The following is a 21,530-nucleotide window of genomic DNA, read 5'->3' on the forward strand; positions in this document are numbered from 1 at the left end:
AGGAAACCAAGGCCCAAAGGGGTTAAATGTTTTGCCCAAAGTAACATATTCTATCATACCCATAAATTATAAGAGGGGGACAAAAGTTAAGGAACCTAATTTGCTAAGTGTCAGCCTCCTTAGCCATGCATAAAAGCCATTAACGGCGTTATGCTTAGCATGTGAGTGAGCAGCCATGACATACTAGCAAACCACCACCTGACATTTGCTCCTCTCTCAGCTAATTCTATTAAAATTATACTTCCTGACTAGTTTATAAGCCCCTTGAGGGCTGTGAATGCTCTGACAGCAGATGCTCTCTCCTGCCTAAAAGGGACAAAGCTGAGTGAGCAAAACCTTTTAATAACCCCTACCCAAGCCCACCTTGGAGCAGAGGTGTACCAACTGCAGCTCTGCTCAGTTTATGTGGCAGGAATGATCTACTTTAGACATCACAGCCCAGGTGTTCTGCCAACAACCTAAACGCAGCAGGTTGCCATGTCTCCCCTACCCCACCCCAGACCAACCTTTCTTATTTGTCTCAGTGAAACTGACACGTTCCAACTCACTCAGACCTGAAACCTCATATACACTCCCATTGTCTGGTTTCCTACCGTCTTTTTCCTGTTCAATCTTCCCTTTACGTTGCCAGAGCAACCATTCTCCTGGATGCCCTCATCAGCTCAACCCAAGTAGCCTTCTGTTGAATCTCTGCAAAACCATGCTACATTCCACCAACAAATTAATCTCTCTAACGCACTTTTCCAGTGCCCCTTCCTTTCTCAGAAGGTTTCAATTCTATTCTGTTGCTAATGGTACTAAAAATCATATTCCTTAGCCAGGCATTCAGTTCCCACGACCTGAATCACTGTTTTCTCTAACTTAGCTCATGTTACTCCTCACCACCAGCCCCCTTTGACTGGTGAATATCAGCATACCCTTTTATCCATTTGCCAGCCCATCCATTTATTAATTTCTGCCTCTATGCTCTTATGCCATTTGCCTTACTGAGAAAACCTTGCTTCTCTACCTGCCTCCTAAAATCTGCTATGACTACTCCAAACCCATTCATCTCTTTTTTAAGTAGCCTAGAGCACTCCTATGTTCCATTTATTTAGCACTTCAATGTGTGCTACTTTCTATCCCCCAACTAAACTACATTTCTTGAGGGCAAGGCACTTAGCCTGTTGTGCAATGCCTAGCAGAAAGCAGGTCCTATCAACTGACAGTCAATGTAAGTTGAAAAATTAAAGCAATACAGAAAGCAATGACTTTTTTTTTTTTTTAATCCACTTTACTGAGTCACACCCAGCTGTAAACAAGATTTTTAAATTAAAGATTTCAATCTATTTTGGCTTTCATTTGGTAACTCCTCAACATCCTAAAAAAGTGTGGAATAAAGATGAAGATATTTGGAAGAGAAAGGAAAGGCCCTAAAACTCTTCCCAGACTCTCTTTTTAGTCATTCACTATATACCACTTTATATCACATCAGGAAAATTAATGTCAAAGGTAGAGAGGGGGGCTTTCCAAATCTTACATAACATAACTACAAAATACCAGTATCTGGATGTGAAGCTAAATGAAAAAAAACTAAAGCAGCTCATCCTTCTTGGAAATCTCGACTCAATCTATTTTTTTAAAACTTCAATTCCATGTGATGAGTACTTTAGAACATCTTTTAACTGACACTGATTCAGTAAGTCTCACTATGGTTTTGTGTCATCTTCTGTTATATATCTCAATTCACTTTTCTTAAACTCATTGCAACACTTTGGGGGTAGGGCAATACAAGGAAACAGGAACTATATAGAATATTGCAGAACTCCCCAAATTGGGGGAATCCCTAAATTAGGAACAATATACACACCCATTATTTCCCATCTTTTGACTTTAAAGGATTCTTCTATGTCAGATATCTGATGTGCTTAGCTAGACTGTAGTAAAAAGCTTGTTTACTTTTCTGTTTCAGCCAGGGAGGGTGGCATAATTCCAGCAGGACCTATTAGGCCAACTGACACAGCTAGGTGATTCTCAGAAGAGCTCCCCCAATTAGTAGTTACCAGTGTCGTTTGGAGGACCTGCCTGGAGTTGTGCAGAAGTGAGGCAGTTGTCACCACTAGAGGCTGGATGTCTGGCTTCTCTAGTAAGGAGCGTCAAGAACATTCCTTGGTGGGAAAGAGAGTTTGGTAATGGAAAGATCATGGTGTGTGGAATCACATAAACCCGTGTTTCAATCTACAATCTGTTACTTTCTAGATTAGTCCTAGCCTCAAATCAAGAAATCCAAGCAGAACTGAAGAATCCAGGGGAATTCAGTGTTGCAGACTCGCTGCATAGCTGGAGCTTTTTTCTCATGGCAAAATGAACATTCCAATGATGTAATAAAAAGACGTTTCCCTTGGAGACATTTTCACAGCTTTCTTTATGGAAACCTTGACAGCACATGAGAATGTAGTTTTTACTAGTTTTGTTTATTTGGTTGGTTTGGTTCGGTTGGCTTTGGTTTTTATTTTTGCTTTTTGCTTTGCCTGTTGTCAACAGGATTCCACAGCTATTAATATACATGGTGACTTTCTAATTGCACAAATAGTATATTTTGTGTATTCACCTAGCAAAGTGACAAATTCAGGATAAAATCTCGCAAAAAATCAGTAGAGATCATGATGCAAAGTAAAACCTCTCTGTCATTCCAGTTTTCTCACTCTAAGTATTTCCATCTTTTAAACTCATTATGCCCTCAAATCCTGTGGCAAGTGTTTCTTTCAATGTCTCGTCCACGAGCCACCCAAATCCCAACCATCTATTAAAAACATAGAATTGCAGGTTATAGTACAGCTATACATAGGGTATTGAAAAACTCCTTCTCTGTTGAGAATCCCTGAATTAGAGAATTAATATAAACACCCGTTGTTTTCCATCTTGGGTATTAAAAATAGAATTTCAAGTAGCCAATAGAATATTGAAATAGATTCCAATGAACTGATATGAACTGGTCTTTAAGAATGACGGTTAAGTGTGTGTGTGGGGGGGGAGTGTAGAACAGCGTGTACAATGGGCTATTGTTTGCATTTAAAAAAAATATATTTAGCCCAGCCAGGTGAGGCTCAGCGGTTGAGTGTCAACCTGGGATCCAGGCGATCGGGGTTCGATTCCCAGTCAGGGCACATGCCCGGGTTGCAGGCTTGATCAATGACTCTCTCATCATTGATGTTTCTATCTCTCTCTCCCTCTCCTTTCCTTTCTCTGAAATCAATAAAGATATACTTAAATCAAAATATATATACTTATGTGATTATGTATTGAATGTTCCTAACAAGACATCGGAGAAAATGTCAGTGGTGGGTGAGAGAAAGATTTTTGTACTTTCTGAATTCATGTCATGCACACACTACTCCCATTTTTAAAAAGTAGTCAATAACTTGGAAAAACAATGGAACCTGGCCAGCGTGGCTCAGTGGTTGAGCATCAACCCATGAACCAGGAGATCACAGTTCTATTCCTGGTCATCAGGGCACATGCCAGGGCTGTTGGCTCAGTCCCCAGTAGGGGGCGTGCAGGAGGCAGCCAGCCAATGACGACTCTCTCATCACTGACGTTTCTCTCCCTCTCCCTTCTTCTCTCTAAAATCAATAAAAACATATTTCAGAAAACACACAATGGAGACCCCTAGGTTCTACTCAAGACTTAATTGAAATCTCTCACCAGAGGCCCAGAGAGCTGCATTTTTAACAAGCTCCCTAGTTTCTTTCTTTTTCTCTTTTCTTTTTTCTTTTTGGCAAGCAGGATGTTGCAAGTCCTGATTATGCAGAAACACTAATCACAAATCATGTGAACTCCAATCCTCATGTTCCAATCTGCCCTCCGAACGGAGGAACAGGTAAGGATTATCCTACCTGACGACGCTCCCTTGTTTCTTACAAACCAGTGTTGAGAACTATCATTCCTGATCTTTTTATTTTTTATGTCTTTTCTTTCTCCTGACCCCTCCACCACCACCACCACCATTCTCCTCTCCTCAATTCCTTATCTAGTTTAAGTCACATGGTTTTGCAATTCAGTCATTCCGTGGCTAGTGCCCTTTCACTCCTTTGCCTCTTGACTTTGCCATAAGCCAAAACCATAACTCCAGACGGGCCTGCTTTTTCTGCCCCTGGCACACAGGCTAACTTTCCAGGTTCTAACCTCAGCTGCTGCCTGGATTCTTCCTGACAGCTCTTAGGGTCCCGTAGCATCCGCTTAATGACTTAAAATCTCACCAGTGTTCTCAAGACACCTACAGCACCCTCACTCCCATAGCACAAAGGAAATACAGGATTTCAGACTGCATTCCCTCAGTTGCCTGCCCTCCTACTTGTCAATATACCTATACGTGCATCCATCTTTCCTTTCCTTTCTCTTCTCCTCCTGGGCAAAAGGTGTTCTGCCGAAGGAGTCACTCCACCTGTTCTCTGCACCCCATCTCCGGCCGTCTCTAAGTCAGACTGAATTTATTAACCTTGGTCCCATGGGCACCGTGGTGTTCTTTTTCTACTGGCACTTTCCCCGGGCCCATAAACAGACACTCTGACCCCCAAGCCCTCTGTGTCCTCCAGCTTCCACCCTCTTTCTCGTATCCTTCACAGCCAGGCTTCTTCAGAGCGAAAGGATGCTCCTTGAACTCAGCTCTCATCGCTGCTCTTGCCCACGTCGCCAGTGATTTCCTAGGTGCCGAGTCCGACAGGCACTTTCCAGGCCCTGTCCGATTTCATCGCTTTGCTTCTGGATTATGGATCCCTCTCCCTGGTTTCCTCTTACTTCCCTGATCACCCTTGACTCAGGTCTCCTTTATAAGCCCTCTTCTTCTGTCTCCATAAAGGTTATCAATGGATCAATAGAGGTGGGGGGGACTCTACCTGCACTTCCAGGATTCTCCTTGTCCAGAAGATGCTCAAGTCTCCTAACCTGACCCCTGAAGTGCCCCTCAGCCTGTGGAAATTACCAGCAAACGAAAACAAATGCCACGTGAGGGGGGATTAGAAATAGGACGCCTCAAAAGTATTTGTGAAAATCGTCGTCTCAAGAACAGAAAAATAAGCTCTGCTTTAAATATTACAGCTGTGATCTAACGTTGCTTCTTGGGTTCTCTGTGTTTGTCTTCAGTTCCTCACTCCTACTAGCCTAATGGGAGTTCTTAAGCTTCCTACTCTCTAATTTATGAAGAGCTTTGTTGTAAGCATTTATTTATTTAGCCTTCAGGCTTGTATTTTGAAAACCCGACATTAACTTGGTGGTTTGCTTGGCCCAGCCTCTTTCCCATTCTGCTTCCAAGTGGCCTTTTTGGCTGGTATTTAGTTTTTCATCATGAAAGTATCACATTCACATTTTTTATCTGAGAAAATATAGAAGAGAACCCAGTGGGCCCCCTACCCAGTCCCAACCACGATCGATGTTTGGCATCTTCTCATTCTCTCCAGCCCTCCTCCCAACTGCCTCTGTACCATGTTCTAACTGGAGTTCAGAGCCCGATTCGGAAAGTTTTTTGTGTCAACACATGCCATGTGCCTTGGCAGTTGGCTAAGTCTGAGAAACTTCAGGAGGCAATTTTTCCTTCTGACTTGCCCATGTGTTTCACTTAGATTCTTGGAAACGTATTTCTCTGTGCGACATGGGTATTAGCCTTGGGCTTCAAGGAACAGAAAATTCAATTCAAACTCACGTCAACAATATGGACAAGTATTGCTTTATGTAACTGCAAGTCTGGGAAATAGGGGAGGCTTCAGGGGCGGTTTAACTTAGTGGCTCTGGATCTATTCCTTGGTAATGCCCTGAGATGGCCTCCTTTGGGTGTTGGCTTTGACCTTGGGCTTCTTCCTTCATGGAAGAAGCAGTTACTGGTTTCACATGGAGTTGCCATCAATTTGGGTGAAGTTCACCTAAGAGCAAGGAAATTTCTTTCCTAGGAACCTCTAGCATATTTTTGGTCACATGCCTATTCTTGAGTCAACCCCTGTTCTCGGGTCAATGCCACACACTGATTCTGGCCAAGGTTCCTGAGCGAATTATTGGCCGGTTGGATAGAATTACCCTTAGACTGGGAAGTCCCAGATGTGGACTGGGACACAGGGGGGACGTGGGAAGGGGCAGATCCCTAAATAAAACAGAATTATATTAAGAAACATAGAGGAGGAATAGAGATTGAACAGACAACCATACATGAGCTTAGAAACTCAGTCATTTAATTAAATTAATTTATTTAGTTACAATTTTTGACATTACTATTATTACATCTTTTTAAGTTTTAATAGGTGATACCTTCACACAGTTCAACATTAAAAGAAACTACAAAAAAAGGACATACGGTGAAACATTCCTTCCACTGCTGACCCCAGCCAAACAGAGATAGTTTATGTACATACAAGGGAAAAAATTACATGCGTATACATACACACTCTCTCTTTGTACAGAAGCATAGCATGCTGTACACACACTATGCACCTTACTTTTTCACTTAACAATATGTACTGGTGATTATTATATCAGTACACAAAGAGCTTCATCATTGTTTTTCTTTTCACTGCATCATATTATACCGTAAGGATATGCCACAATTTATTTAACGCCCGTGGACGGGCATTTAGGTGGCTAGTACTGTCTTGCTCTAACAACACTGCTGTACTGAATAATATTATATATATTTTATTATGTACATTTGGGGAATATCTGAAGCCTAAATTCCTAAAAGTGGATTTAATGCCAAGTTACTCTTCCTGGCTGTTGCACCAACTCGTACTCCCACTGGCAGGGTTTGAAAGTGCCTGTCTCAGAACACCCCCGTCTAGAGAGCATGTGATCAGACTTCTGGGTCTTTGTTAATTTGATCATCAAGATTTAATATCTCAGTGTAATTTGAACTTGATATTTTTTCTATTGTGAATGAGGCTTAGCTACTCTCCTGTGCCTGGGGCCATTTGTGCCTCCTTTTCCTAGGCCTGTTCACATTCTCTGCCCATGTTTCTAGTGCTCTGCTGGTCTTTTCCTTTCTGATATGTAGGAGCTCATATGTTAAGGGAAATTGGTCTTTGGTCTGTAATAGAGCTGCAAATATTTCCATCCAGTTTGTCATTTGTCTTTCAGCTTTGCTCATGGTCTTTCTCATGCAGAAAATTTAATGTTATGAGATTGAATATATCAATCTTTTCTTTCATGGTTCTGGGCTTAATGTCATAACTAGAAATGCCTTCCCCACTCAAAGGTGAGCAACTGTCTTTTAGTTTCCTCTACAAGAGAAGGTGGTTGCATTTTATACATTTTAATATGTCTACTTGGAATTTATCCTGGTCAGGTACAAAAAATAAATTGAACTTTAACTCCCCCCCCATTTGATTGACTTTAATGTTATGCTATTTCATGGTGATCCCCCTTCTTGTTTTGTGACTCTCAAGATATTGCCAATATTCTCTAGAAATGATTAAAAATCTAAGTTTTCATTTCCTTTAATAAGCAAGACAATAACTCACAAAGTTTTTGTAACTTACCCTAGGCCATGATATATTTTGGAGGTTGGGGAGATGGTGAGGTAAAAGGCATTGAAATTAGACAAAGAATAATGATTGTTGTATTTTCATCATCATTGCTATTTGGAAACATGCTTACTCAGGGCATGTACTCACGATATAAACAATTAAAAGCAATAACGTATGGCTTACGTGATTTAAGTCACTTAAAACTGTCACTTAAAAATGCTCTAATTATTAATGTAGGCTCTTTTTAGACATGGCAGGATGAATCTCCTACAGAATTCTGGCTCCTGCGTGCACTCTGAGAGGCTGCTGAGCCCCAGGGTCTTACTCAAGAGTCAGCTCACCATGGGGTATAAAGCCCCCTCCAAGGCTGCCCATGGAGAGGGGAGCCTAGCAGCAAAGACAGAGCAAAGACACATCTTGGTTCCTCAAGCTGTGGATTTGGGCAGCTGGATTTGGGCAGATACCCAGGGACCCTCTACTCAGCTCCCTTTCACTGCAAGGAGAATGTCATGCCCTGATTCTGTTGTGAGATAGAAACTAACATCTACCCAGAGCAACAGGGTGTCATGGTCACTGCTGAGTAAAAATCCTTTGACAAGTACAAACAGCCTTCTGCTGTCACATTGTCAAGTCACATTATGGTTATTTGTTCACTTCTCCAATTTTCCCAGGAGACTGGGTGTTCTTTAAGGCAGAAGCTCTTTGTCTCCTCTGAACCCCTATAGCTTAGCACACTCATCCCGCCCTATAGGAATGTGCCCATTGCATGCTTTTGCTCTTATGTGGACAGCCTCTTTATATATCCCAATCATCAGCACTCACCATTTGTTGAGGAGCTTCCAAGTGTCAGCCACTGAACTAGAGAGCACTTCACCTTAAAGAATGTATTACCTTTTACAATTCTCACACCTGCTCTATGAGATACGTACTGTATTTCCACCCATTGTAATGGTGAGGAAACTAAGGAACAGAGAGGTTAAGTAACTTGCCCAAGGTCACTCAGATAATAGATGGTGGAGCCAAGATTCAAATCCCAGATGGTCCAATTTCAGTGCCCACGGCTCTTAACAGCTACATCACATTGTTTCTCCCCAGTCTGTTGGGAAGAAAAAAAAATTCTATGTAAAAATTCTACATAAAGAATTCTATGTAAAACAAGAACTTACAATTTTGCCTTCCAGAACAGTGCCATAATATATCCCAGGGGATATGGGTTTTTTTTTTTGGGGGGGGGCGTTGGTGGCAGTAGTGTTGCTTACAGTTGTTTGTCTAGGAACAAATAGGAACTTTGATGTTCCTATTTGAGTAAAACCACTCCCACCCCACCCAGGGCAAAGAAAGAAGTGAGTGAAACAAAGAAGGCCAAACTGCTTTACATAAGAAAGAAACAGGAATTTGTGAGTTTTCATCTGGCCATTCAGGTGACAGCTTAAGGGACAGCAGGAGTGAGATGTGAGAGGGTGAGGAACTCTGGCAGCTGGGTGGGACAGCTAAACCTCATGCAAGATCAGGCCAGGGAGAAATTTCTTATAGTGAGGAAGACGAGACATTCACAAATAACCCTGAACAACAGCACAATAGTTGCAATAGTTTGCAACCCACCATAAGCATATGGAAGAGGTGTTTGGGCAGGATTTGCAGCGAGGGAGAAAGAGGAATGGTATCCAGCCTGGCGCCAAATGGTCCTGGGAGGCGGGCAGCAGATGCCTGAGCTGAAAGCAACAGTTTGGAACAGGCAGTAGCAGTGAAAAAAGCAAATAGTATCGCCAGCCCGCTGCTAACACAAAAGCCACCTGGAAGCCCACAGGAAATGTTGGGGGTGACTTTCCACTGAGGAGTGGGGAGCTGAGCGAAACCGGCTCCCAAAAGTTGGAGGGCAGAGGGACGGCTGAGAGATAGTAACAACTGGTTTTCCTCTTCTGTGATTGAATCAGCTGCGTCAGATATCAAGTTCTACCAACATGCTGATCATTTCAGTGTCAGTATAGGCCAGGGGTCCCTAACCTCAGCCAGGTTGACATTTGGGGGTGAACAGTTCTTTGTTGTGTGACGCTGTCTTGTGCACTGTAAGGTGTTTAGCAGCATTTCCGGATGCTAATAGCAGTGGTATAACAGCCCCCCAAAATAAAAAGCAAAAATGTATCCAGACATTGCCGAGTGTCCCCTGGGGGTTGGGGAGATAGGGGGGACAAAAATCACAACAGCATTCATTTGTGTAAAAATGGCTCCCAAACATATTTCAAGTGTTTCTACTAAGTCCCACTAAGTGGTACAGCACTTCTTCAAGAATGTTTATATTATATTTGCTTAATAATAGTGTTTACACTTTTCTATAGCCTATATTACAGACATAGTAATAATATTACCATTAATAGAACACTGTAGTCCTAACATTATACACAAATAAGAATGGAGTTGGTTATACGAGTTTTCCCCCATAAGCAAAAGTTCATTAGATTAGTATGTTAAGGTTCAGTACCCAGCAGTGGCTCAAAGGAAGTGAATGGTGTCCTATCATGGTCAGATCTATTGGGAAGGCTGCATGGTGACCACAGTGATTGACCACTTCTGTCTTTTGGAGAAATTCAAAATGAATGACATTCACACAGGCAAAGCACTCTCATGGCAGAACCCAGAATCAAACTTGGGTGAAACCCAGTATTTTGCAGGGAAGAAAACCTGGTACAGTAATTTATAAGCATGCCAACTATTATTACCTCCCCCAGGCATGGTCTTTCTTTGCTATTGCACAGATAAAACTGATACGCATGATTTCTCAACTAGCTGACTGCAATCTGATCCATTCTCCTTATTCAAAAAGTACATTTAAATACAAGAAAATGAAAAGAAACATTACCTACTCTGACTTATGACTCTAAAATATATCACCATCAGATCTCATTTTTTGTTAATGACACATTGTTCTGTGACACACCTCACAAGTGATCACCGTGCAGAGTAATAGAACCTCTGGGTTTATGGGGAAGGAAGCAGGTCTGGGACTCAGATTGGGTTCATTTCTGGTTTGCAACTGATGGACTGTTTGTTAAGAAAGTGAGTCTATTTCTTCATCCGTCAATAATAAAATAACAACAAAATCACCCCTTTTCCTCAGTCTTGTTGAGAGGATTAAATGAAGTTTAAAACAATCTGCTGGAAGTTGCTGAACTAGTGTCAATCATTGTCATTACCTCCTACCACAGCCAGCACCTCACACAGATCAAGTCTATACGACAGCTCTGTAGGGTGTCTGGCTTTTTCCTGCTCCAAGCCCACAGAAAAGCCTCCTCAGAGGTGCAGTACATACGTCACTCTCTCAAGGTGAAAAAATGATTTCTCTAAATTGGGGCGAGTTGATACACTTTTCCAGCCCAAATGCCAGGTCTGCTTAAGCAGCTGCTAAAGGAGAGGGATTAGCTCAGCTCCTATTTCTTGCTGCTCCTGCAGAGTAAAATAGCAGCTGAGAGCCAAGATTCTCTGACACCAGTTCCTTTCTCAGCATTATAGGCCAGCACCCTGGGACCTGACACTAACCATTAGGAATTTTGTAAGCAGCAGCAGACTGGGAAAGGCAAGTGCCAGTGCTAAAGAAATATGTGAAAACTCCTTTTTTTTTTTTTACAGTAAAAGTCACAAAGATAGATGAATATGCTGAGTTGACTCATACCCCTCAATATAGAGAGCAGTCATCCTGCTGGTGACACTCATCCTGATGATGCTAAACAGGTGACCTATTCTGTCAGCAGTGGGATCCAGAGAGGCTGCAACACAATGTGTATTAGTATGCCGTCTGGGGGAGGGGGGTTGACTAAGTCTCCGAGCTCCCAGTGTTTAAAATTAATAGGAAAATATGATTCAGTAGTCGGCATTAAACAAGTGGAAGGGAAGCGAGGAGTTGGAGAGGTGCGGGTGGGGAGCGTAGGCGGGAAGCGCAGAGGAAAATGCCCGCAGGCTGGCAGCTGGCGCCACCGCAAGTCCAGGTGAGAGGAGTGAAGAAGCCGAAAGAGACTCGGTGCCAGGGGAGGCTGGGAGCTGCCCCCAGGGTCATCCTGACCCCGTCCTCTGACCAAGCCAACTCCACTTCCTCTCTTTACCTTCTGCTTTCTCAGTGCTCACAGCTGTTTCACTAGTGGCTCCCCCTGCGGGAATGAGAGGCCCAGCTCCTCCTGCGTGGGTAGGAACAGGGTGCAGAAGACCCCTCAGGCTCTCTCCACCCCCGTGAACATCTCCCACTCCCAATGCCCAGAATCGGCTCTTCTTTGCTAAAAAAATTTAAACCATTCCCCAGAGCTCACCTCGACTATGAAACCTTCCTTCACATATGAATTTCCTCTTTTTTTCTTAACACCTACAGCTTGTACCTCACACAGTTAATGAACACAGAGATGTATTTTTCTCTGTCTCGCGTGTGCTGACCTTTGCTTCCTAAATAGATTATAAGATGCTTGAGGACAGGAGCCACCCCTTAAATCTCTTGAAATCGCATGCCTACTTCTATGCTTTGGCAGTTATCTCAGCAGAGGCCTATCTCTATGGTATGGGAGACTCTAAGGAGCACTAAGCTGGTTTTCTCAAGAGAATGGCACCAGCCCTGCTGTTGGGGCTATACAAGTATCTCTCCTGGTTCTAAGAGCCAGCCTCATACCTAGAGTTTAAGTCCCTAGCAGCCTGTATCTGGGTCTCTTTTCGGTGACCCTTGCTGTATCCCTTTTGTTCTGGATTGAGTGCTGTGTTCTTGCTCCTTTTATCATCATTTCTAAGTCTTTCAATGTCTAACTTGGAATTTTCTGTAAATCAATCCTCCAAAAGACCCTACCCCACCTCTGAGCCACATTCTCCCAGGCACAGTCCCTGCTACCCACTTCCCAGAGCGACTTACTTGGATTTCAGGCTGTCCAGGCCTCTCGACCATGTGGGCTGTGCTCCACCACCTGTGGTTAGTTCATTTCTCACCCTTCCTGGCACTGACCAGTCAGCCTTCTTCTTGGTCTGACTCTTTCTGCCAAGACCTTCTGGGAATGCCTGCCTTGCTCCAGGGTTTCTGGCTGGTCTTGGAGTCCTTTCCAGTCTGCCATCAACTGAGCCATCAATTTGAGAACAAATATATATATATATTTACCTCAGTGTTGGAGACAGGTACACACACACACACACACACTCAAACTCATTTATCAGTTGTAAAGATTCCCACTACCTTCCTAAAGTCATACTCTCCCTTTGCAGGCATTTATCATCATTTCTAAGTCTTTCAATGTCTAACTTGGAATTTTCTGTAAATCAAAGGGGTCCTTAGAAGTCCTTTACTCCAACCCTCTCATTTTATTCCTAGTCTCTATTTTACTACCCTATGTTTATGCTTCTATTTAGAAGCGAGTGGCATAGGATTTTTTTAAATGATCACTTGAGCAAGGAATTCTTTTTGTCCATTAGCAAATTGCCGTGGTGCTAGAGGACCTATGGAAGGCCTCAACTTAGTAATCAGTTACCATCAAAACGCATTTAGACATTGCTAAGATGAGATAATGTCCTTCGCTGGCCCAGAAGGGAAACACATACACAACAGAAGCACACACCACTCCCTCACACTCACATTCCCAATGTGACCGCTTTCTATCTGGAACAATCGAAATACCTCCCAGCTGGAATGACAGCATCATTTGATTGACGATGAAACAGGAGACCGATAAAGCAAGTCTCAGCAGGCACAGCAGAGATGTACTGCTGTTATGATTCATCTTTCAGAAATGATGCCATGAGACCAAAAATGCAGAGTGTGTTCTGTGTTGGCAAAAATGTGGTTAAGGGCAGTCACCTCAGCCGTGCCTTTCAAGCTCTGGAGGAAGAAATTTTGCCTTCTTGCCCTGAGGTTGCAATGGACACCTGGATTTTCCCACAGCCATTCCCTCGCTGTGCTCTATGCTGTGAGCTGGCCAAGAAAGTTGTGGTATGTCTTATGTGGTGATTTCGCTACTGCTTTGGAGGCACTACGGAGAATGCAGTGGAAAGAGTATGGCCAGGATCGTGTCCTGCCTAGCCCCACCTCTTAATGGCAGGCTATCTTGGGCAACACTCTCAAAACCAAGAATCCCCAACACGTGTGCGTCGCTTCTCTCTCTGCTTTGCTTGGAGAGGGAACTCTCCCCACTATAAAAAACAACACCTGGTAGTTCCCTCCCCCGAAGGTTTCTAGCAGCTGGTTTCCCACTTCCTTCTTTGACTTGTCTTCTCACAGACCCAAGTAAGAAAAACAATTTTGGGTTAACATTTTATGAGCTGTGTAACTACAGGACAGTGTCTTTGGGAGGAAAATAGGATAGCACTAAGAAAAGAAGGGAGTGAAGGCCCTGGCCAGATAGCTCAGTTGGTTGGAGCATTGTCTTGATATACCCAGGTTGCAGGTTCCATCTCCAGTCAGGGCATATACGAGAAGCAGCCAGTGAATGCATCAATAAGTGAAACACCAAATTGAATTCTCTCTCTCTCTCAAATCAATTAAAAAGAAAAGCAAGGGTGAAGGCCTGGGGAGGGGGTGGGAGTAAGTGGAGGGGGTAATTTGCGGGGGGAAATAGTATACCTGTAATACTCTCAACAATAAAGATAAATTTAAAAAAGAAAAGAAAAGAAGGGGGTTAGGCCCTGGGACTTCAGACAGATCTTTGATGCGAAGGTATTACAAACCCTGCTTCTTCAAAATGCAGGCACTGATATTTATTCGCTCACGTCACCCAGGGAGCACTTACAGTTCCTTGAGTAGAAGCTGCTGCCTTCGTGTGAACATGATTGCATCTGGAGACTTATTCCTGAACGTTGGTTCTGAGTTAATGAAAAACCCCGAATGATCTATGTATCAGTTGCTATTTTACGCTTTTTGTTTGCACAATGAACAGGGAAAGGGGCTTGGCTCAATTTGCTGTAATCTCCCCCAAGATAGTTTATTTTTATTTTGAAACCATTGTGGGTAAACTTTAATATTAAAGAAAGGCTTACAACAAATGAGTAGAAGTGAAAGCAGAAATAAGGCATTTTTCATAGTCTCAGTTTCCATGACTCTAAAAACACTGATCAATCAACAACTCAGCTCACCCAGGCAAACCAAATACTTATGGACAGAATTCTCAGATGGCCCCCAAGACATCTGGCCCCTGGTATACCCAAGCCTTCTTCTGGTTATCCAAACACTAACCTACATCCTGCCATGAAGAAATTTCGCAGATGTAATTTAGGTTCCAAATCAGATAGGGGGATTGTCGGGGTGATCTTGACCTGATTGCATGGCCCTTTAAATCTGGATCTAGAGGTCTCAAACAGGAGCCCAAGAAACGTGGAGTTTGAGAAGGATTCCATGAAAGGGAGATTCTCCATCGCTGGCTTTGAAGATGGAAGGGCCGGGTGGCAAGAAGTGTGTCTCTAGGAATGGAGAGTGGGCCCAGTTCACAGCCAGCCAGGAAACAGGAACAGTAGTTCACTAGCTAAAGAAACTGAATTCTGTGTCATCCCCAATGAGCTTGGACGAGAGCCCTGAGCTCCAAATGAGAGCTCAGCCTGGCGGACACCTTGACTCAGACTTCTGAGAACCGGAGCGAAGAGTCATGCTGCTCCCAGAGGCCTGACCCACAAAAACTGTGAAAAAATAAATGGGCGGTGTTTAAGTTGCTAACTTTGTGGTAATGTGTTACTCAGCACAGAAAATGAGTACACACTACATAAATGGTCTTATCTAAGACCAAAATCCAACCTCCCCTGGAGAGAAACCTACCAACTAACTACTGTGAACCAAACCTATCAGGCAAGCCCCTTGCTGCTCAAAGTATGGAGCAATGGTATGCACACAGCCTGGGAGCTGGTCAGAAATGCAGCATCTCAGGCCCCATCCAGATCTTCTGAATCAAAATCTTCACTTTAACAAATCTCCCAGAGTCTCACATGCACAGTAAAGTGTGAGAAGCACAGGTTATTCAGAGCTGGAGATCTAGAATCAGCAAAACCTGGATTCCCAACCTGGCTCACCAGTGTTACTAGCTGTATCATCTTGGACAAGTTGCTTAACCTTTCTGAGCCTCTATTAATCTATAAAATGGAGCAAACAATACTACCAATTTCATAGGGTTGTGGTGAGGCTTAAATGGGACAGTGTGTAAAATGCATTAGCCCCGTGCCTGGCATGCAGTAAGGGCTTAAATAAATGCTGGTTGTTATTGGATTGGGCACTAAGAGCTGGGTGAGTCAAATGTAAATGGGGCAATCACATCAGTTGGAAACATGCAGGATCACTGGGGTCAATGTCATTGTCTGATGAAATATGTTGTCACAGACTCCTCAGAGGGCACAGAAGGTCATGACCTTGGTTTTCTACCCCAGTAAGTACCCCTGACACCAGGCTATGTTGGTCACGTCCTCCCATCATAAGCACCATCTCTTGTAACCACCTGTGTCTCCCCTTCCCTCCCTCCACCCCCCTCCCAAGTCCCATCTCCCCTGCCAGCATTAACCTATTGACCTCACTGGGTTCCACCTCACTTAGCTAATTAGATCTGGCCAGAAACCATAGAGACAGTGTCAGAAACCCCAAGCAGGTGGTGTCCCTGGATATCAATGACAGCTCAGAAAAGATAAATGGACATGCGAGGGGCAGAGTACATGCAGTGTTGCTGATTTAAGAGAACCTAAGGCTCTTTCTATTTTTGCTGGAGGCATAGTGACAATGATGACACTGGTGATAGCAATATCGAGAATAAGAACAAATGAGCATACTGACAATTACAAATGGCCGAACATAAGTGAAGGAAGTCATTTGTGATCAGTTCTGGGGAGGCCCAGCTCCCCCTCCTGGTTTCTCTGTTCTTGGCAAGCACTCCTCTCATTTGCTTTACCTTCTCTGTTGAGCTGAAGAAATCTCAGTGGTTCAATATAAATAATGAGGCTGATGCTGATAATAATAACAGCTCTCATTTGTTGAGTGCTCCAAGGGCCAAGCACTTTTCATAAATTATTTAAACTCCTTATAACAACTCTGTGAGGTAGGCATTATTATGCTCTTTTTTAGTCAAGGAAATGGAGGCTCAGAGAGGTTAAGTGGCTTGCCCAAGTTTACACAGCAGATAAATAGTTGCCCTTGGATTCAAACCTGGGTCTGCTTGACTCTGAAGTCCGTGCTCTCTTCGCTTTATCTCTACCACATAGCTGTGGTCCTGTCTCCTTGTCTGGTCTCTTGACCCTCTGCCTGAACTCTATACTTTGGCCTTTGATGCTACTCTCTGGTCAGGGTCAGCTCCGGAATTGCTTTCCTCCTTTCCTTCCCAGGTGTGCACCACTTCTGTGTTCTGTCTTCTCTGCTCAGATTCTCACCTGTCTGGCCCCTGGACATATACAGCACTCACTCGCTTCTTGTTGGTCCACATGGTCCCAATCCAGGGGTTTCCTCATCTCAGTGCTCACGGGTATGTTGGCTGGGCCTGACCAGTGAGACACCTGACACTAGGCTTGACACTCCTAGACTCCGGGTAACAGTCCCTCCCTCCTGACCCGCCTCACAAGTAGACTGTCCTATATCCTGCAGCCTGGTTCATGATTAAGGAAGAGTGTCTCCTGGATACTCCAGGTATTAGAGTAATTAAACAAGGAGGCCATTAGTTTGAGGTGGCTCTGATGCCTTGCTAGCCTAAGTAAACCAGAGTCAGTGCACTCAAATCCAAGAAAACGAAACTTAAGAACACTTAATCACTGCCAACTAGGCCTTCCCAAATAAAACATCAGCTTAAGCTACAGCCAATTAAATAATTTCCTAGCAGGTAGTAAATACTCAGTAAGTATTTTTTAAATAACTAATTGAAAATATTAATGTCATTATTGGGTTGGGGGGCAGGGTGAAGGGATTAAGAAGTACAAATTGGTAGTTTCAAAATAGTCACAAGTATGTAAAGTATAGCATAGGTAATATAGTCAATAATATTGTAACAACTATGTATGGTGCCGGGTGGGTACTTGAAATATTTGGGGGACCACTTTGTAAAGTATGATTGTCTAACCACTATGCTGTACACCTGAAATGAATAGAAAATAATATTGAGGGGATGGGGGGGTGAAGGGAGTCTTAATATATGGTGATGGGAGAAGATAAGACTTTGGGTGATGGGCACACAGAGCAATATACAGATCTTGTAACATAGAAACATACACCTGAAACCTATATGTTCACATTAACCCTTGTCACCCCAATAACTTTAATAAAATGGTAAAAAAACAAAGAAAATAATGCCCGGCCAGGTGTTGCTCAGCGGTTGAGCGTCGGCCTTGGATCCAGGAGATCGCAGTTTGATTCCCGGTCAGGGCACGTGCCAGGGTTGGGAGCTCGATCCCCAGTCAGGGGCGTGCAGGAGGCAGCCGATTTAACGACTCTCTCATCATGGATGTTTCTATCTCTTTCTCCCTCTCCCTTCCTCTCTCTGAAATCAATAAAGATATATTTTAAAAAGAAAATAATATTGAATGTAACCTCAGAACAATACTGGGTATTGTTAGCAGTCACTTTTCATATATGCTTAGGGTCTGACTACTTGAAATGACACACAATAGTGTGTAGCAGTGGTGTTGCACCATGCTTGGATTTGGGTTCTAAAGCCAACACACAGGGCAAAAACCATGCATAGATAAAAATCACCATAAAAAAATCTCTTAACTCACTCATACAGTACAGATCGCATGGCTTCATGCGATCTTGCAGTAAGTTCGACAAAGCCAGTTTCCCCCCAGAGCTGGAACAGATGGCATGGCTGTTTCTTTGGTGGAGCACCAGATGAAGAAGTTGGCTTGAATTTAAGGGCCATATTGTTGGGGGGGGGGGGGAATCACACACATATGTATATATTCGTCTGTATTATTTCCTTTTGTTGAACATATAGTTGACTTCAAGCAACTTAAACATGTGTGCATGTAACTCCATTGTACTATTTGATCCTCAGCGCTGCCAAACGCTCCTTATTTATCATGGAGACAGGAGTAAAGGAGGTGAAAACAACCCTTTGGGGGCATTGCAATACTTGGCATGACCGACTAGGAGAATGCCAACTGTAATGATTTTCCAAATTAAAAAAAAAAAAAGCTTTCTATCTAAATTGTATACTGGCTGGAAATCTCTACAAAAAAATAATAAAGAGCATGCGTGGAGTGCCCACTATGACTGGTACTAAGTTCTTTATGTATATCATCTCACTGAATGCCTCGGAGCAACCCTCTGAAGAAGATGTAACCATTCCTGGGACCCTGCTATGATTCTTCACGAAGGCCAGCAGGCACACAGGCTCGGCCCACTGCCTGAAAGAGCCCACTCAGCTGGAATCAATGATGGAGCCACTCTGAGTCCAGGGCAAGATACATATATTTTCCACACTTTTCTCTTGGGCTGCCTTTCAAAGTCAGCCTTGCAGTACAAAAGTCAGCACCGAGGTCACTGTGGTACTGTCAATCAAAAAAAGTAGTGAGCCTGGCCGGTGTGGCTCAATGGTTGAGTGTTGGCCCATGAACCAGGGGGTCACGGTTTGATTCCCGGTCAGGGCACATGCCTGGGTTGCAGGCTAGATCCCCAGCGGGGGAGTTAACGTAAGAAAACATTCAAACCTGTGAAGAATTTTTTTGTGAGTTTATTTGAGCCAAACTGTTGACACCAAACCTCTGGGATTGGATAAAACTAAAATGATGGACACACTTCTTTTACTTAGGTGGGTGCAGGATAGTTAACAGTCAACAATGAATTCAATAACAGTGAGGGGACTTGTGGTCTGCGCAGAGCAGTGCCTGTGCTTTGAGGGGTCTGGGAAAAGGAAAATTACTTTGACATTCCAATGATATGTTATAGTAGATACAAAAAGACAATCAACAGGCTTAGTTAAGGTGAAAATTAACCATTGTCAGGGAAAAATGCTGCCTTAGGACATGACTACCTACCATAGGCTGCTTTTTGTTTAAGAAGTTTTAATTTCAGACCACTCTGGTGGTTACTTTAGGTCTCTGAGTTTGCAAGAGCACCATGCAGGCCTTCCCTGAGCTGGTCGGGTTTAGCACGTGGCCCCTTTTCATCCACAGGGGTGTGCAGGAGGCAGCAGATCGATGATTCTCTCTCATCGTTGATTCCTTCCACCTCTTAAGTGAGTTGGTTTGTAACTCATAAACTCCCCCAAAATGGGACTTTGAATTTTCTAACTCTTCCAAATGAAGTGAACGCCATAATGCGGACCTCTTCAAACAAGTTGATTTACTTTCACTACTTTTTTTAAAAATATGGTTTTATTGATTTCAGAGAGAAGAAGGGAGAGGGAGGGAGAGATAGAAACATCAATGATGAGAGTCATTGATCGGCTGCCTCTTGCACTCTCCCAACTGGGGATCGAGCCCACAACCCAGACATGTGCCCTGACTAGGAATCAAACCGCAATCTTCTGGATCCTAGGTTGATGCTCAACCACTGAGCCACGCTCGGCTGGGCCATGCTAGATGTTTTGAAGGAGATACAGGGCATCCTATAAGACTGCACCCAAGAGATAGTCTAGCTGAAGAGAAAAATTATGCCAGGACACCTCCTGGAAACAGAGACCACACTCAGACTGTACAATTAAAGAGAGTTTAAGGAACTAGTCTATAAAGGTGTGGGTGAGGCTTAGGGAATTGGAAAAGGAAAATGCAGTACCCAGGGGTGAGCAACAGTGGGATTCTGGTACCCAACCCCCACACATGTAGAGCAAGGGGAAGCAGCAGGGCAGAGCTGCTTAAAGAGGAGGGGACACTCCCCTCTCCCAGGGGCTGTGAACTTGAACAGAGAGAAGCAGCCCACCCGTGGTGACCCATCAGGGTGGGAACCACAGTAACGAATATCTCAGCCTCATTCTTTCCACTCTTCAGCCTCCTCCTGCTGATGCTTCCCACGAGCTAACCCCAACCAGAAGTGAGAAAGCAAGCACTGATTTCATTCATAGAGACCTGACTCATCCTGGCCGGTTTGACTCAGTGGTTAGAGCATCTGCCCACAGACTGAAGAGTCCTGGGTTCGATTCCAGCCAGGGGCACATACCTCGGTTGCAGGTTCAATCCCTGGCCCGGGTTGGGGAGCGTGCAGGAGGCAGCCAATTGATGTGTCTCTCTCATGTCAATATTTCTCTCTCTTCCTTCCACCCTCTCTGAAAAAGCAATGGCAAAAATGTCCTCGGCTGAGAATTAGAAAGAAAAAAAAGAACTAGTCTCCCAGGCACAGCAAGGAAAGGAAAGGATCAGAGAGTGAATGTGAAAGGGCAAATGAAAGATAATTTTATAAATTGGCACACCATTTAAGTGTACTGTAGAGGTTGCTAATGAATTACAAGAATGTTACCGTAAATAATTTTGTGAAATAATATCTTCTTTAGGCACCTTCAATTCACAGTACCATTTTTATATATCCTGATGTTCTCTTATTAGGTTAGTTTCAAGTATGAATGGTCCAAGTTAAATATTAAAATAGACTGGCTTCCTGGCTCACCCAAAGTGAAAAGCAAGCTGAGTTTAAGCCTTCTGAAGAGTGCATTTCAAATGCTTTGCATAAGCAGTGTTTTTACTCATTTTGTTTTTTCCTATTGTGTAACTTTATTTCACTCCTTCAGATTTTTCTCCATCAGTTTTTGTATCTTCCTTTTTCCATTTTTGCTCTCTCCTTTCCTCCAGTAAAAGGGATGCTTGGCTCACACCTCCACCAACAGACGCTTGGAAATAATGCACCATGGCAGCTTTTCAAGGATTTTTCCCTTTCCTCCCTCCAGGGAGAAAAACAAAGGGTTAGGGTGGCTTCAGGGATAGAATCCCAATGTTGTTTTACTGGAATTTGCAGCTGTTTCTGGATTGCAGAAGTCGCTGGAGGGAAACAATGTGCTCAGGGACTGAAGGAAATGGTTTGGCTCCAATCTGTCCCAAGTCATCTGGGGAGGAATTTTCCCATTGTTACAGAGGTGCTACTCAACAAAGATTTTGCATCTCTCCACAGCATGTATCAGGGAGAAGCATATGAAAGTCACATATTACAGGAGC

At 43.5% G+C, this 21,530-nt stretch overlaps 1 non-coding gene across 1 annotated transcript; it reads right to left on the reverse strand.

The window, feature by feature from the left end:
• Positions 1 to 3,748: 3,748 nt before the first annotated feature.
• Positions 3,749 to 3,882, reverse strand: LOC148094038 (U8 small nucleolar RNA). Its single transcript, XR_015716483.1, has one exon. It is a non-coding gene; the product is annotated as a U8 small nucleolar RNA (small nucleolar RNA).
• Positions 3,883 to 21,530: the final 17,648 nt, after the last annotated feature.

Source organism: Miniopterus natalensis, chromosome 1 (assembly GCF_054644295.1).
Source record: "Miniopterus natalensis isolate mMinNat1 chromosome 1, mMinNat1.hap1, whole genome shotgun sequence".
In the NCBI taxonomy this organism is placed as follows: Eukaryota; Metazoa; Chordata; class Mammalia; order Chiroptera; family Miniopteridae; genus Miniopterus; species Miniopterus natalensis.